The sequence below is a fragment of the Elephas maximus genome, chromosome 13 (genome assembly GCF_024166365.1).
Source record: "Elephas maximus indicus isolate mEleMax1 chromosome 13, mEleMax1 primary haplotype, whole genome shotgun sequence".
NCBI lineage: Eukaryota > Metazoa > Chordata > Mammalia > Proboscidea > Elephantidae > Elephas > Elephas maximus.
The window spans coordinates 100,642,457-100,655,040 of NC_064831.1; the positions used below are offsets into that span (position 1 = coordinate 100,642,457).

Consider the following 12,584-nt stretch of genomic DNA (forward strand, 5'->3'; position numbering starts at 1 on the left):
CGGGGTCCAAGTCCGATACGTCCTAGGGAATTGGGAGAAATGCACAACGAGAAGAATGTATTTTCCCAAGATATTTATGGGAGGTGAATGGCTCAGAGCTCTATGGGAGACTGGTCAACTTGCCATATTGAAAGCGTTTGTCAGTTTCAGCTGGCTTCTTGGGATCTGCAGGGCACTTTTCCCAGGAAGCTTGAAATTGGATGAGAGATTCCGTAGTCTGATAGCTGGCTCCAGCTTTCAAGTGAAGGTAGCTGCACAGATACCCGCGTAGAAAATCTAAAGTCAGGGTCTATGCCATGTGTGAGGAGGACACGAGGGTCGTGAGCAGTTTCAGGTTCATGCCACAGGAAGTCATGTTTCCTTGGAGCTGTAGACAGTGAATGCAGGTGTAAATGCTGCCTTGCACGAGTGCAAAGATCACTGTTCCTACACAGTTCATTGGAATCCCGTAGAGTTTCCATAAGACTCCTGCTCTGTTTGTGCCAAGAGATCTTCTGATGGTTGATAAGCAGGAGGAGATATGTTCCCTGTGTTACCGTTCTTTGGGAAAGAGGTGGCCGGGTCTGTGTCTCTGCATGGCACAAGGGTGAAATCAAACTCCGGAAATTCGTAGGAGAAGTTTGGGGCAAATTCTTGGAGTAAGCACTCTTCTGAGTGTCCCACAGCTCGTTTGAAGATCCCCAGTTTGGGGAACCCTTGGGTGTAATTTCCTGAGAGTGCTCGTGCACGGGACAGTGCCTGTGGACACAGATTTGGCTTCCTTGTTACATGGGCCAGGCCTGATCAAAATGAAAAGCCTCTCCTTGCCTGGGACCTCCTGAGTTTCTTTTACTACGGTCTGAGACCTCTATGCCATGTCCTGATCTGGCACATGTCTGCCTTTCTGTCAAGGGTGAGCAGTCTCCCTAACGGGTTAGAAGTGCGTGTCTTGATGTTGTCCATATTTTTGAGCACATGTGGGAAAAACCTTAGCTGTTAGACCATGGATGTCTCTCGTGCGATGTCTGGCTTACTTCTTTGTCCTTCCTAAAAGGATTGCAAGGTCCAGGCCTGTTTTCCCGCTTTCATGAGGGTCAAGCTACTCCCCAGGAACCTGGAAGAGGATGTGCGAACATTCTCATCCTGCATGATTCCGGGCTGGATGGAAGATGTCTGTGGTAAGGAACTTGAGGACTCAGGTGATTTTTCCTGGGGATTGATATGTCTCGGGTCAATGATGACACCTCCACTTCTCTGGAAGAGAAATGATGACATTAAAATCACGCTCAATAGGATCACGCTGAGGCCCAGAGGGAAACTGCTTTTCCCCAATCTTAATGATCTCCTTTAGAATGGAGCCCGTTTTGATTCCTTTTACGTCCAGCACGTGATCGAAAACTCCTCACTGACCGATTTTTGTCAAGCTGATTCCTTGGCTCCTTTCCTCTTTTTCTCTGACTTAGAAAGACCTACTCCCAAGAGATTCACCACAGGAAGAACACAAGGTGAGTGAATGATGGCAGTTTTACCTTGTCCCTGCTGATACTTGGACAAGTGAAAACGGAGCCCAAAAGGCAGTCGGGTTTTGTGGAGAAGCTGAGACGCGTGCCCTGCTTTTAGCTTGACCTGACCGATTGAATAAGTGGCGGTGATATGCACGGGTGGATAGTTAGGAAGCACAGGAACCTGGAAGAATTTCCACTTGAGGAATTTTTGATCATCCGGTGCCCAGCCTGGTATGTCTACGGAATTGAGAGAATGCACAGCGAGACAAATGTGCTTTTCTCATATATTTTCCGCTTGGGAATGGCTAGGAGCTCTACTGGAGAAACCGGACATACTTGCCATAGTTGAAAGCCTGTGTCAGTTGCGACTGGGCGATTAGGATCTGCAGGGTATCTTTCCCACAAATCCTGGCACTGGGTGAACAATCGAGTAGTCTGATACCTCACTGTAGCTATCGAGAAAAGGTAGCAGCACAAATATCTGAGTCAAAACACTAAGGTCAGGTTCGATGGCATTTGGTAAACGCGATGCGCGCGTCATGACTAGTTTCAGGTACGTGCCACAGGAAGTCACGATCGGCTAACACTCTAGTCAGGAAATGCAGGCATAACTGCTGCCTTCCGCATGCGGAAAGATCATTTTCTTGACAGTTCTTTGGAATCTCATAGAGATTCTGTAGAACTGCTTTTCTGTATGCCCCACAGGATCCTGTGGTGGTTGATATACAGGAGGAGATGTTCTCCCTCTATAGGGATTATTCGGGCCTGAGGTAGATTGGATTGTGTCTCTACATGGCTCAGTGGTGAAATCAAAGTGTTGAAGGACTGTGGAAATTTCTAGAAGTGTTGGCACAATTCTTGGAAAGGAACTCATTCCCAAATGTCCTTCCAGCTGATTTGAAGATCCCCAGTTACTGGGGACTCTTGGGTGCCGTATCCCGAGAGTCCAACACGTTGGACGGTGCCCCTGGATGCATATTTGGCTGCCTTCAACACATCAGTCAGGGTTAATCAATTGCAAAGGCTCCTTTTGCCTGCGTGCTCCTGAGAATTTGTACTACATCCAGGCACGAGTCTCACTTTGTGTGAAGGGTCAGCAGTCTCCCCAGTGGGTTGTAAATGGGTGTCTTGATTTTGTGCATATGTTTGCGACTATCTGGGAGAAAGCATAGCCATAGGGAAGTGAGCTTCTCTCCTGTGATCTTTGTCTTACTGATTTGCCCTTTTCCAGGGGATAGTGAGGTCGATGTCTGTTGTCCTGCTTTCATGGGGGTCAAGCCAACTCCCCTGGAAACTGGAAGACGATGTGTGAATTCTCTCACCCAGTGTCATTCCTCGGTGGAAGGAAGACATTTGTGGTAAGCATCTTCAGGTCTCAGGGGATTTTTCCTGGGGAGAGATATGGCTCGGGTCAATGATGACATAACCTGTCTCGAAGAGAGATGATGACCTAAAAATCGTGCTCAGTGGGTTTATGCTGAGGCCCTGTGAGACACTCCTTTGCCCCGGCCTTATAGATCTTCTTTAGAGCAGACCCCCATTTTCATTCCTTTCACCTGCACCAAGTGATCCAAAACACCTGGGTGGCTGATTTTTGTCAGGCTGATTCCTTGGCTCTTTTCCTCTTTTTGTGTCATTTAGAAAGACCTGCTTCCATGAAACTCACCGTGGCGAGGTCACAAGGTGAGGGAATCACCGTGATTTTCCCTGGCCCCATCTGACACTTGGGCAAGTGAGGATGCAGCCCAAAAGGCAGTAGAGGTTGTTGACAAAGCTGAGGCATGTCCCCTGGTGTTTGCTTGACCTTGCCTGGTTGACTAAGTGGCAGTGATGTGCGTGGATGGATACTTAGGAATCTGAGGATCCTGAAAAATGTGCGCTTGAGTCGTCTCCGATAGCCGGGGTCCAAGTCCGATACGTCCTAGGGAATTGGGAGAAATGCACAACGAGAAGAATGTATTTTCCCAAGATATTTATGGGAGGTGAATGGCTCAGAGCTCTACGGGAGACTGGTCAACTTGCCATATTGAAAGCGTTTGTCAGTTTCAGCTGGCTTCTTAGGATCTGCAGGGCACTTTTCCCAGGAATCTTGAAATTGGATGAGAGATTCCGTAGTCTGATAGCTGGCTCCAGCTTTCAAGTGAAGGTAGCTGCACAGATACCCGCGTAGAAAATCTAAAGTCAGGGTCTATGCCATGCGTGAGGAGGACACGAGGGTCGTGAGCAGTTTCAGGTTCATGCCACAGGAAGTCATGTTTCCTTGGAGCTGTAGACAGTGAATGCAGGTGTAAATGCTGCCTTGCACGAGTGCAAAGATCACTGTTCCTACACAGTTCATTGGAATCCCGTAGAGTTTCCATAAGACTCCTGCTCTGTTTGTGCCAAGAGATCTTCTGATGGTTGATAAGCAGGAGGAGATATGTTCCCTGTGTTACCGTTCTTTGGGAAAGAGGTGGCCGGGTCTGTGTCTCTGCATGGCACAAGGGTGAAATCAAACTCCGGAAATTCGTAGGAGAAGTTTGGGGCAAATTCTTGGAGTAAGCACTCTTCTGAGTGTCCCACAGCTCGTTTGAAGATCCCCAGTTTGGGGAACCCTTGGGTGTAATTTCCTGAGAGTGCTCGTGCACGGGACAGTGCCTGTGGACACAGATTTGGCTTCCTTGTTACATGGGCCAGGCCTGATCAAAATGAAAAGCCTCTCCTTGCCTGGGACCTCCTGAGTTTCTTTTACTACGGTCTGAGACCTCTATGCCATGTCCTGATCTGGCACATGTCTGCCTTTCTGTCAAGGGTGAGCAGTCTCCCTAACGGGTTAGAAGTGCGTGTCTTGATGTTGTCCATATTTTTGAGCACATGTGGGAAAAACCTTAGCTGTTAGACCATGGATGTCTCTCGTGCGATGTCTGGCTTACTTCTTTGTCCTTCCTAAAAGGATTGCAAGGTCCAGGCCTGTTTTCCCGCTTTCATGAGGGTCAAGCTACTCCCCAGGAACCTGGAAGAGGATGTGCGAACATTCTCATCCTGCATGATTCCGGGCTGGATGGAAGATGTCTGTGGTAAGGAACTTGAGGACTCAGGTGATTTTTCCTGGGGATTGATATGTCTCGGGTCAATGATGACACCTCCACTTCTCTGGAAGAGAAATGATGACATTAAAATCACGCTCAATAGGATCACGCTGAGGCCCAGAGGGAAACTGCTTTTCCCCAATCTTAATGATCTCCTTTAGAATGGAGCCCGTTTTGATTCCTTTTACGTCCAGCACGTGATCGAAAACTCCTCACTGACCGATTTTTGTCAAGCTGATTCCTTGGCTCCTTTCCTCTTTTTCTCTGACTTAGAAAGACCTACTCCCAAGAGATTCACCACAGGAAGAACACAAGGTGAGTGAATGATGGCAGTTTTACCTTGTCCCTGCTGATACTTGGACAAGTGAAAACGGAGCCCAAAAGGCAGTCGGGTTTTGTGGAGAAGCTGAGACGCGTGCCCTGCTTTTAGCTTGACCTGACCGATTGAATAAGTGGCGGTGATATGCACGGGTGGATAGTTAGGAAGCACAGGAACCTGGAAGAATTTCCACTTGAGGAATTTTTGATCATCCGGTGCCCAGCCTGGTATGTCTACGGAATTGAGAGAATGCACAGCGAGACAAATGTGCTTTTCTCATATATTTTCCGCTTGGGAATGGCTAGGAGCTCTACTGGAGAAACCGGACATACTTGCCATAGTCGAAAGCCTGTGTCAGTTGCGACTGGACGATTAGGATCTGCAGGGTATCTTTCCCACAAATCCTGGCACTGGGTGAACAATCGAGTAGTCTGATACCTCACTGTAGCTATCGAGAAAAGGTAGCAGCACAAATATCTGAGTCAAAACACTAAGGTCAGGTTCGATGGCATTTGGTAAACGCGATGCGCGCGTCATGACTAGTTTCAGGTACGTGCCACAGGAAGTCACGATCGGCTAACACTCTAGTCAGGAAATGCAGGCATAACTGCTGCCTTCCGCATGCGGAAAGATCATTTTCTTGACAGTTCTTTGGAATCTCATAGAGATTCTGTAGAACTGCTTTTCTGTATGCCCCACAGGATCCTGTGGTGGTTGATATACAGGAGGAGATGTTCTCCCTCTATAGGGATTATTCGGGCCTGAGGTAGATTGGATTGTGTCTCTACATGGCTCAGTGGTGAAATCAAAGTGTTGAAGGACTGTGGAAATTTCTAGAAGTGTTGGCACAATTCTTGGAAAGGAACTCATTCCCAAATGTCCTTCCAGCTGATTTGAAGATCCCCAGTTACTGGGGACTCTTGGGTGCCGTATCCCGAGAGTCCAACACGTTGGACGGTGCCCCTGGACGCATATTTGGCTGCCTTCAACACATCAGTCAGGGTTAATCAATTGCAAAGGCTCCTTTTGCCTGCGTGCTCCTGAGAATTTGTACTACATCCAGGCACGAGTCTCACTTTGTGTGAAGGGTCAGCAGTCTCCCCAGTGGGTTGTAAATGGGTGTCTTGATTTTGTGCATATGTTTGCGACTATCTGGGAGAAAGCATAGCCACAGGGAAGTGAGCTTCTCTCCTGTGATCTTTGTCTTACTGATTTGCCCTTTTCCAAGGGATAGTGAGGTCGATGTCTGTTGTCCTGCTTTCATGGGGGTCAAGCCAACTCCCCTGGAAACTGGAAGACGATGTGTGAATTCTCTCACCCAGTGTCATTCCTCGGTGGAAGGAAGACATTTGTGGTAAGCATCTTCAGGTCTCAGGGGATTTTTCCTGGGGAGAGATATGGCTCGGGTCAATGATGACATAACCTGTCTCGAAGAGAGATGATGACCTAAAAATCGTGCTCAGTGGGTTTATGCTGAGGCCCTGCGAGACACTCCTTTGCCCCGGCCTTATAGATCTTCTTTAGAGCAGACCCCCATTTTCATTCCTTTCACCTGCACCAAGTGACCCAAAACACCTGGGTGGCTGATTTTTGCCAGGCTGATTCCTTGGCTCTTTTCCTCTTTTTGTGTCATTTAGAAAGACCTGCTTCCATGAAACTCACCGTGGCGAGGTCACAAGGTGAGGGAATCACCGTGATTTTCCCTGGCCCCATCTGACACTTGGGCAAGTGAGGATGCAGCCCAAAAGGCAGTAGAGGTTGTTGACAAAGCTGAGGCATGTCCCCTGGTGTTTGCTTGACCTTGCCTGGTTGACTAAGTGGCAGTGATGTGCGTGGATGGATACTTAGGAATCTGAGGATCCTGAAAAATGTGCGCTTGAGTCGTCTCCGATAGCCGGGGTCCAAGTCCGATACGTCCTAGGGAATTGGGAGAAATGCACAACGAGAAGAATGTATTTTCCCAAGATATTTATGGGAGGTGAATGGCTCAGAGCTCTACGGGAGACTGGTCAACTTGCCATATTGAAAGCGTTTGTCAGTTTCAGCTGGCTTCTTAGGATCTGCAGGGCACTTTTCCCAGGAATCTTGAAATTGGATGAGAGATTCCGTAGTCTGATAGCTGGCTCCAGCTTTCAAGTGAAGGTAGCTGCACAGATACCCGCGTAGAAAATCTAAAGTCAGGGTCTATGCCATGCGTGAGGAGGACACGAGGGTCGTGAGCAGTTTCAGGTTCATGCCACAGGAAGTCATGTTTCCTTGGAGCTGTAGACAGTGAATGCAGGTGTAAATGCTGCCTTGCACGAGTGCAAAGATCACTGTTCCTACACAGTTCATTGGAATCCCGTAGAGTTTCCATAAGACTCCTGCTCTGTTTGTGCCAAGAGATCTTCTGATGGTTGATAAGCAGGAGGAGATATGTTCCCTGTGTTACCGTTCTTTGGGAAAGAGGTGGCCGGGTCTGTGTCTCTGCATGGCACAAGGGTGAAATCAAACTCCGGAAATTCGTAGGAGAAGTTTGGGGCAAATTCTTGGAGTAAGCACTCTTCTGAGTGTCCCACAGCTCGTTTGAAGATCCCCAGTTTGGGGAACCCTTGGGTGTAATTTCCTGAGAGTGCTCGTGCACGGGACAGTGCCTGTGGACACAGATTTGGCTTCCTTGTTACATGGGCCAGGCCTGATCAAAATGAAAAGCCTCTCCTTGCCTGGGACCTCCTGAGTTTCTTTTACTACGGTCTGAGACCTCTATGCCATGTCCTGATCTGGCACATGTCTGCCTTTCTGTCAAGGGTGAGCAGTCTCCCTAACGGGTTAGAAGTGCGTGTCTTGATGTTGTCCATATTTTTGAGCACATGTGGGAAAAACCTTAGCTGTTAGACCATGGATGTCTCTCGTGCGATGTCTGGCTTACTTCTTTGTCCTTCCTAAAAGGATTGCAAGGTCCAGGCCTGTTTTCCCGCTTTCATGAGGGTCAAGCTACTCCCCAGGAACCTGGAAGAGGATGTGCGAACATTCTCATCCTGCATGATTCCGGGCTGGATGGAAGATGTCTGTGGTAAGGAACTTGAGGACTCAGGTGATTTTTCCTGGGGATTGATATGTCTCGGGTCAATGATGACACCTCCACTTCTCTGGAAGAGAAATGATGACATTAAAATCACGCTCAATAGGATCACGCTGAGGCCCAGAGGGAAACTGCTTTTCCCCAATCTTAATGATCTCCTTTAGAATGGAGCCCGTTTTGATTCCTTTTACGTCCAGCACGTGATCGAAAACTCCTCACTGACCGATTTTTGTCAAGCTGATTCCTTGGCTCCTTTCCTCTTTTTCTCTGACTTAGAAAGACCTACTCCCAAGAGATTCACCACAGGAAGAACACAAGGTGAGTGAATGATGGCAGTTTTACCTTGTCCCTGCTGATACTTGGACAAGTGAAAACGGAGCCCAAAAGGCAGTCGGGTTTTGTGGAGAAGCTGAGACGCGTGCCCTGCTTTTAGCTTGACCTGACCGATTGAATAAGTGGCGGTGATATGCACGGGTGGATAGTTAGGAAGCACAGGAACCTGGAAGAATTTCCACTTGAGGAATTTTTGATCATCCGGTGCCCAGCCTGGTATGTCTACGGAATTGAGAGAATGCACAGCGAGACAAATGTGCTTTTCTCATATATTTTCCGCTTGGGAATGGCTAGGAGCTCTACTGGAGAAACCGGACATACTTGCCATAGTCGAAAGCCTGTGTCAGTTGCGACTGGACGATTAGGATCTGCAGGGTATCTTTCCCACAAATCCTGGCACTGGGTGAACAATCGAGTAGTCTGATACCTCACTGTAGCTATCGAGAAAAGGTAGCAGCACAAATATCTGAGTCAAAACACTAAGGTCAGGTTCGATGGCATTTGGTAAACGCGATGCGCGCGTCATGACTAGTTTCAGGTACGTGCCACAGGAAGTCACGATCGGCTAACACTCTAGTCAGGAAATGCAGGCATAACTGCTGCCTTCCGCATGCGGAAAGATCATTTTCTTGACAGTTCTTTGGAATCTCATAGAGATTCTGTAGAACTGCTTTTCTGTATGCCCCACAGGATCCTGTGGTGGTTGATATACAGGAGGAGATGTTCTCCCTCTATAGGGATTATTCGGGCCTGAGGTAGATTGGATTGTGTCTCTACATGGCTCAGTGGTGAAATCAAAGTGTTGAAGGACTGTGGAAATTTCTAGAAGTGTTGGCACAATTCTTGGAAAGGAACTCATTCCCAAATGTCCTTCCAGCTGATTTGAAGATCCCCAGTTACTGGGGACTCTTGGGTGCCGTATCCCGAGAGTCCAACACGTTGGACGGTGCCCCTGGACGCATATTTGGCTGCCTTCAACACATCAGTCAGGGTTAATCAATTGCAAAGGCTCCTTTTGCCTGCGTGCTCCTGAGAATTTGTACTACATCCAGGCACGAGTCTCACTTTGTGTGAAGGGTCAGCAGTCTCCCCAGTGGGTTGTAAATGGGTGTCTTGATTTTGTGCATATGTTTGCGACTATCTGGGAGAAAGCATAGCCACAGGGAAGTGAGCTTCTCTCCTGTGATCTTTGTCTTACTGATTTGCCCTTTTCCAAGGGATAGTGAGGTCGATGTCTGTTGTCCTGCTTTCATGGGGGTCAAGCCAACTCCCCTGGAAACTGGAAGACGATGTGTGAATTCTCTCACCCAGTGTCATTCCTCGGTGGAAGGAAGACATTTGTGGTAAGCATCTTCAGGTCTCAGGGGATTTTTCCTGGGGAGAGATATGGCTCGGGTCAATGATGACATAACCTGTCTCGAAGAGAGATGATGACCTAAAAATCGTGCTCAGTGGGTTTATGCTGAGGCCCTGCGAGACACTCCTTTGCCCCGGCCTTATAGATCTTCTTTAGAGCAGACCCCCATTTTCATTCCTTTCACCTGCACCAAGTGACCCAAAACACCTGGGTGGCTGATTTTTGCCAGGCTGATTCCTTGGCTCTTTTCCTCTTTTTGTGTCATTTAGAAAGACCTGCTTCCATGAAACTCACCGTGGCGAGGTCACAAGGTGAGGGAATCACCGTGATTTTCCCTGGCCCCATCTGACACTTGGGCAAGTGAGGATGCAGCCCAAAAGGCAGTAGAGGTTGTTGACAAAGCTGAGGCATGTCCCCTGGTGTTTGCTTGACCTTGCCTGGTTGACTAAGTGGCAGTGATGTGCGTGGATGGATACTTAGGAATCTGAGGATCCTGAAAAATGTGCGCTTGAGTCGTCTCCGATAGCCGGGGTCCAAGTCCGATACGTCCTAGGGAATTGGGAGAAATGCACAACGAGAAGAATGTATTTTCCCAAGATATTTATGGGAGGTGAATGGCTCAGAGCTCTACGGGAGACTGGTCAACTTGCCATATTGAAAGCGTTTGTCAGTTTCAGCTGGCTTCTTAGGATCTGCAGGGCACTTTTCCCAGGAATCTTGAAATTGGATGAGAGATTCCGTAGTCTGATAGCTGGCTCCAGCTTTCAAGTGAAGGTAGCTGCACAGATACCCGCGTAGAAAATCTAAAGTCAGGGTCTATGCCATGCGTGAGGAGGACACGAGGGTCGTGAGCAGTTTCAGGTTCATGCCACAGGAAGTCATGTTTCCTTGGAGCTGTAGACAGTGAATGCAGGTGTAAATGCTGCCTTGCACGAGTGCAAAGATCACTGTTCCTACACAGTTCATTGGAATCCCGTAGAGTTTCCATAAGACTCCTGCTCTGTTTGTGCCAAGAGATCTTCTGATGGTTGATAAGCAGGAGGAGATATGTTCCCTGTGTTACCGTTCTTTGGGAAAGAGGTGGCCGGGTCTGTGTCTCTGCATGGCACAAGGGTGAAATCAAACTCCGGAAATTCGTAGGAGAAGTTTGGGGCAAATTCTTGGAGTAAGCACTCTTCTGAGTGTCCCACAGCTCGTTTGAAGATCCCCAGTTTGGGGAACCCTTGGGTGTAATTTCCTGAGAGTGCTCGTGCACGGGACAGTGCCTGTGGACACAGATTTGGCTTCCTTGTTACATGGGCCAGGCCTGATCAAAATGAAAAGCCTCTCCTTGCCTGGGACCTCCTGAGTTTCTTTTACTACGGTCTGAGACCTCTATGCCATGTCCTGATCTGGCACATGTCTGCCTTTCTGTCAAGGGTGAGCAGTCTCCCTAACGGGTTAGAAGTGCGTGTCTTGATGTTGTCCATATTTTTGAGCACATGTGGGAAAAACCTTAGCTGTTAGACCATGGATGTCTCTCGTGCGATGTCTGGCTTACTTCTTTGTCCTTCCTAAAAGGATTGCAAGGTCCAGGCCTGTTTTCCCGCTTTCATGAGGGTCAAGCTACTCCCCAGGAACCTGGAAGAGGATGTGCGAACATTCTCATCCTGCATGATTCCGGGCTGGATGGAAGATGTCTGTGGTAAGGAACTTGAGGACTCAGGTGATTTTTCCTGGGGATTGATATGTCTCGGGTCAATGATGACACCTCCACTTCTCTGGAAGGGAAATGATGACATTAAAATCACGCTCAATAGGATCACGCTGAGGCCCAGAGGGAAACTGCTTTTCCCCAATCTTAATGATCTCCTTTAGAATGGAGCCCGTTTTGATTCCTTTTACGTCCAGCACGTGATCGAAAACTCCTCACTGACCGATTTTTGTCAAGCTGATTCCTTGGCTCCTTTCCTCTTTTTCTCTGACTTAGAAAGACCTACTCCCAAGAGATTCACCACAGGAAGAACACAAGGTGAGTGAATGATGGCAGTTTTACCTTGTCCCTGCTGATACTTGGACAAGTGAAAACGGAGCCCAAAAGGCAGTCGGGTTTTGTGGAGAAGCTGAGACGCGTGCCCTGCTTTTAGCTTGACCTGACCGATTGAATAAGTGGCGGTGATATGCACGGGTGGATAGTTAGGAAGCACAGGAACCTGGAAGAATTTCCACTTGAGGAATTTTTGATCATCCGGTGCCCAGCCTGGTATGTCTACGGAATTGAGAGAATGCACAGCGAGACAAATGTGCTTTTCTCATATATTTTCCGCTTGGGAATGGCTAGGAGCTCTACTGGAGAAACCGGACATACTTGCCATAGTCGAAAGCCTGTGTCAGTTGCGACTGGACGATTAGGATCTGCAGGGTATCTTTCCCACAAATCCTGGCACTGGGTGAACAATCGAGTAGTCTGATACCTCACTGTAGCTATCGAGAAAAGGTAGCAGCACAAATATCTGAGTCAAAACACTAAGGTCAGGTTCGATGGCATTTGGTAAACGCGATGCGCGCGTCATGACTAGTTTCAGGTACGTGCCACAGGAAGTCACGATCGGCTAACACTCTAGTCAGGAAATGCAGGCATAACTGCTGCCTTCCGCATGCGGAAAGATCATTTTCTTGACAGTTCTTTGGAATCTCATAGAGATTCTGTAGAACTGCTTTTCTGTATGCCCCACAGGATCCTGTGGTGGTTGATATACAGGAGGAGATGTTCTCCCTCTATAGGGATTATTCGGGCCTGAGGTAGATTGGATTGTGTCTCTACATGGCTCAGTGGTGAAATCAAAGTGTTGAAGGACTGTGGAAATTTCTAGAAGTGTTGGCACAATTCTTGGAAAGGAACTCATTCCCAAATGTCCTTCCAGCTGATTTGAAGATCCCCAGTTACTGGGGACTCTTGGGTGCCGTATCCCGAGAGTCCAAC

At 48.2% G+C, this 12,584-nt stretch overlaps 7 non-coding genes across 7 annotated transcripts; all 7 read left to right on the plus strand.

Annotated features, from left to right (window-relative positions):
• The first annotated feature begins 1,207 nt into the window (after positions 1-1,207).
• Positions 1,208-1,288, plus strand: LOC126057589 (small nucleolar RNA SNORD115). The gene has a single exon (XR_007512668.1). It is a non-coding gene; the product is annotated as a small nucleolar RNA SNORD115 (small nucleolar RNA).
• Positions 1,289-2,892: 1,604 nt separating this feature from the next.
• On the plus strand, positions 2,893-2,970 carry LOC126057712 (small nucleolar RNA SNORD115). Its single transcript, XR_007512787.1, has one exon. It is a non-coding gene; the product is annotated as a small nucleolar RNA SNORD115 (small nucleolar RNA).
• A 1,620-nt stretch (positions 2,971-4,590) lies between these two features.
• Positions 4,591-4,671, plus strand: LOC126057590 (small nucleolar RNA SNORD115). The gene has a single exon (XR_007512669.1). It is a non-coding gene; the product is annotated as a small nucleolar RNA SNORD115 (small nucleolar RNA).
• A 1,604-nt stretch (positions 4,672-6,275) lies between these two features.
• On the plus strand, positions 6,276-6,353 carry LOC126057713 (small nucleolar RNA SNORD115). The gene has a single exon (XR_007512788.1). It is a non-coding gene; the product is annotated as a small nucleolar RNA SNORD115 (small nucleolar RNA).
• A 1,620-nt stretch (positions 6,354-7,973) lies between these two features.
• On the plus strand, positions 7,974-8,054 carry LOC126057592 (small nucleolar RNA SNORD115). The gene has a single exon (XR_007512670.1). It is a non-coding gene; the product is annotated as a small nucleolar RNA SNORD115 (small nucleolar RNA).
• A 1,604-nt stretch (positions 8,055-9,658) lies between these two features.
• On the plus strand, positions 9,659-9,736 carry LOC126057714 (small nucleolar RNA SNORD115). Its single transcript, XR_007512789.1, has one exon. It is a non-coding gene; the product is annotated as a small nucleolar RNA SNORD115 (small nucleolar RNA).
• A 1,620-nt stretch (positions 9,737-11,356) lies between these two features.
• Positions 11,357-11,437, plus strand: LOC126057647 (small nucleolar RNA SNORD115). The gene has a single exon (XR_007512723.1). It is a non-coding gene; the product is annotated as a small nucleolar RNA SNORD115 (small nucleolar RNA).
• The last annotated feature ends 1,147 nt before the right edge of the window (positions 11,438-12,584 follow it).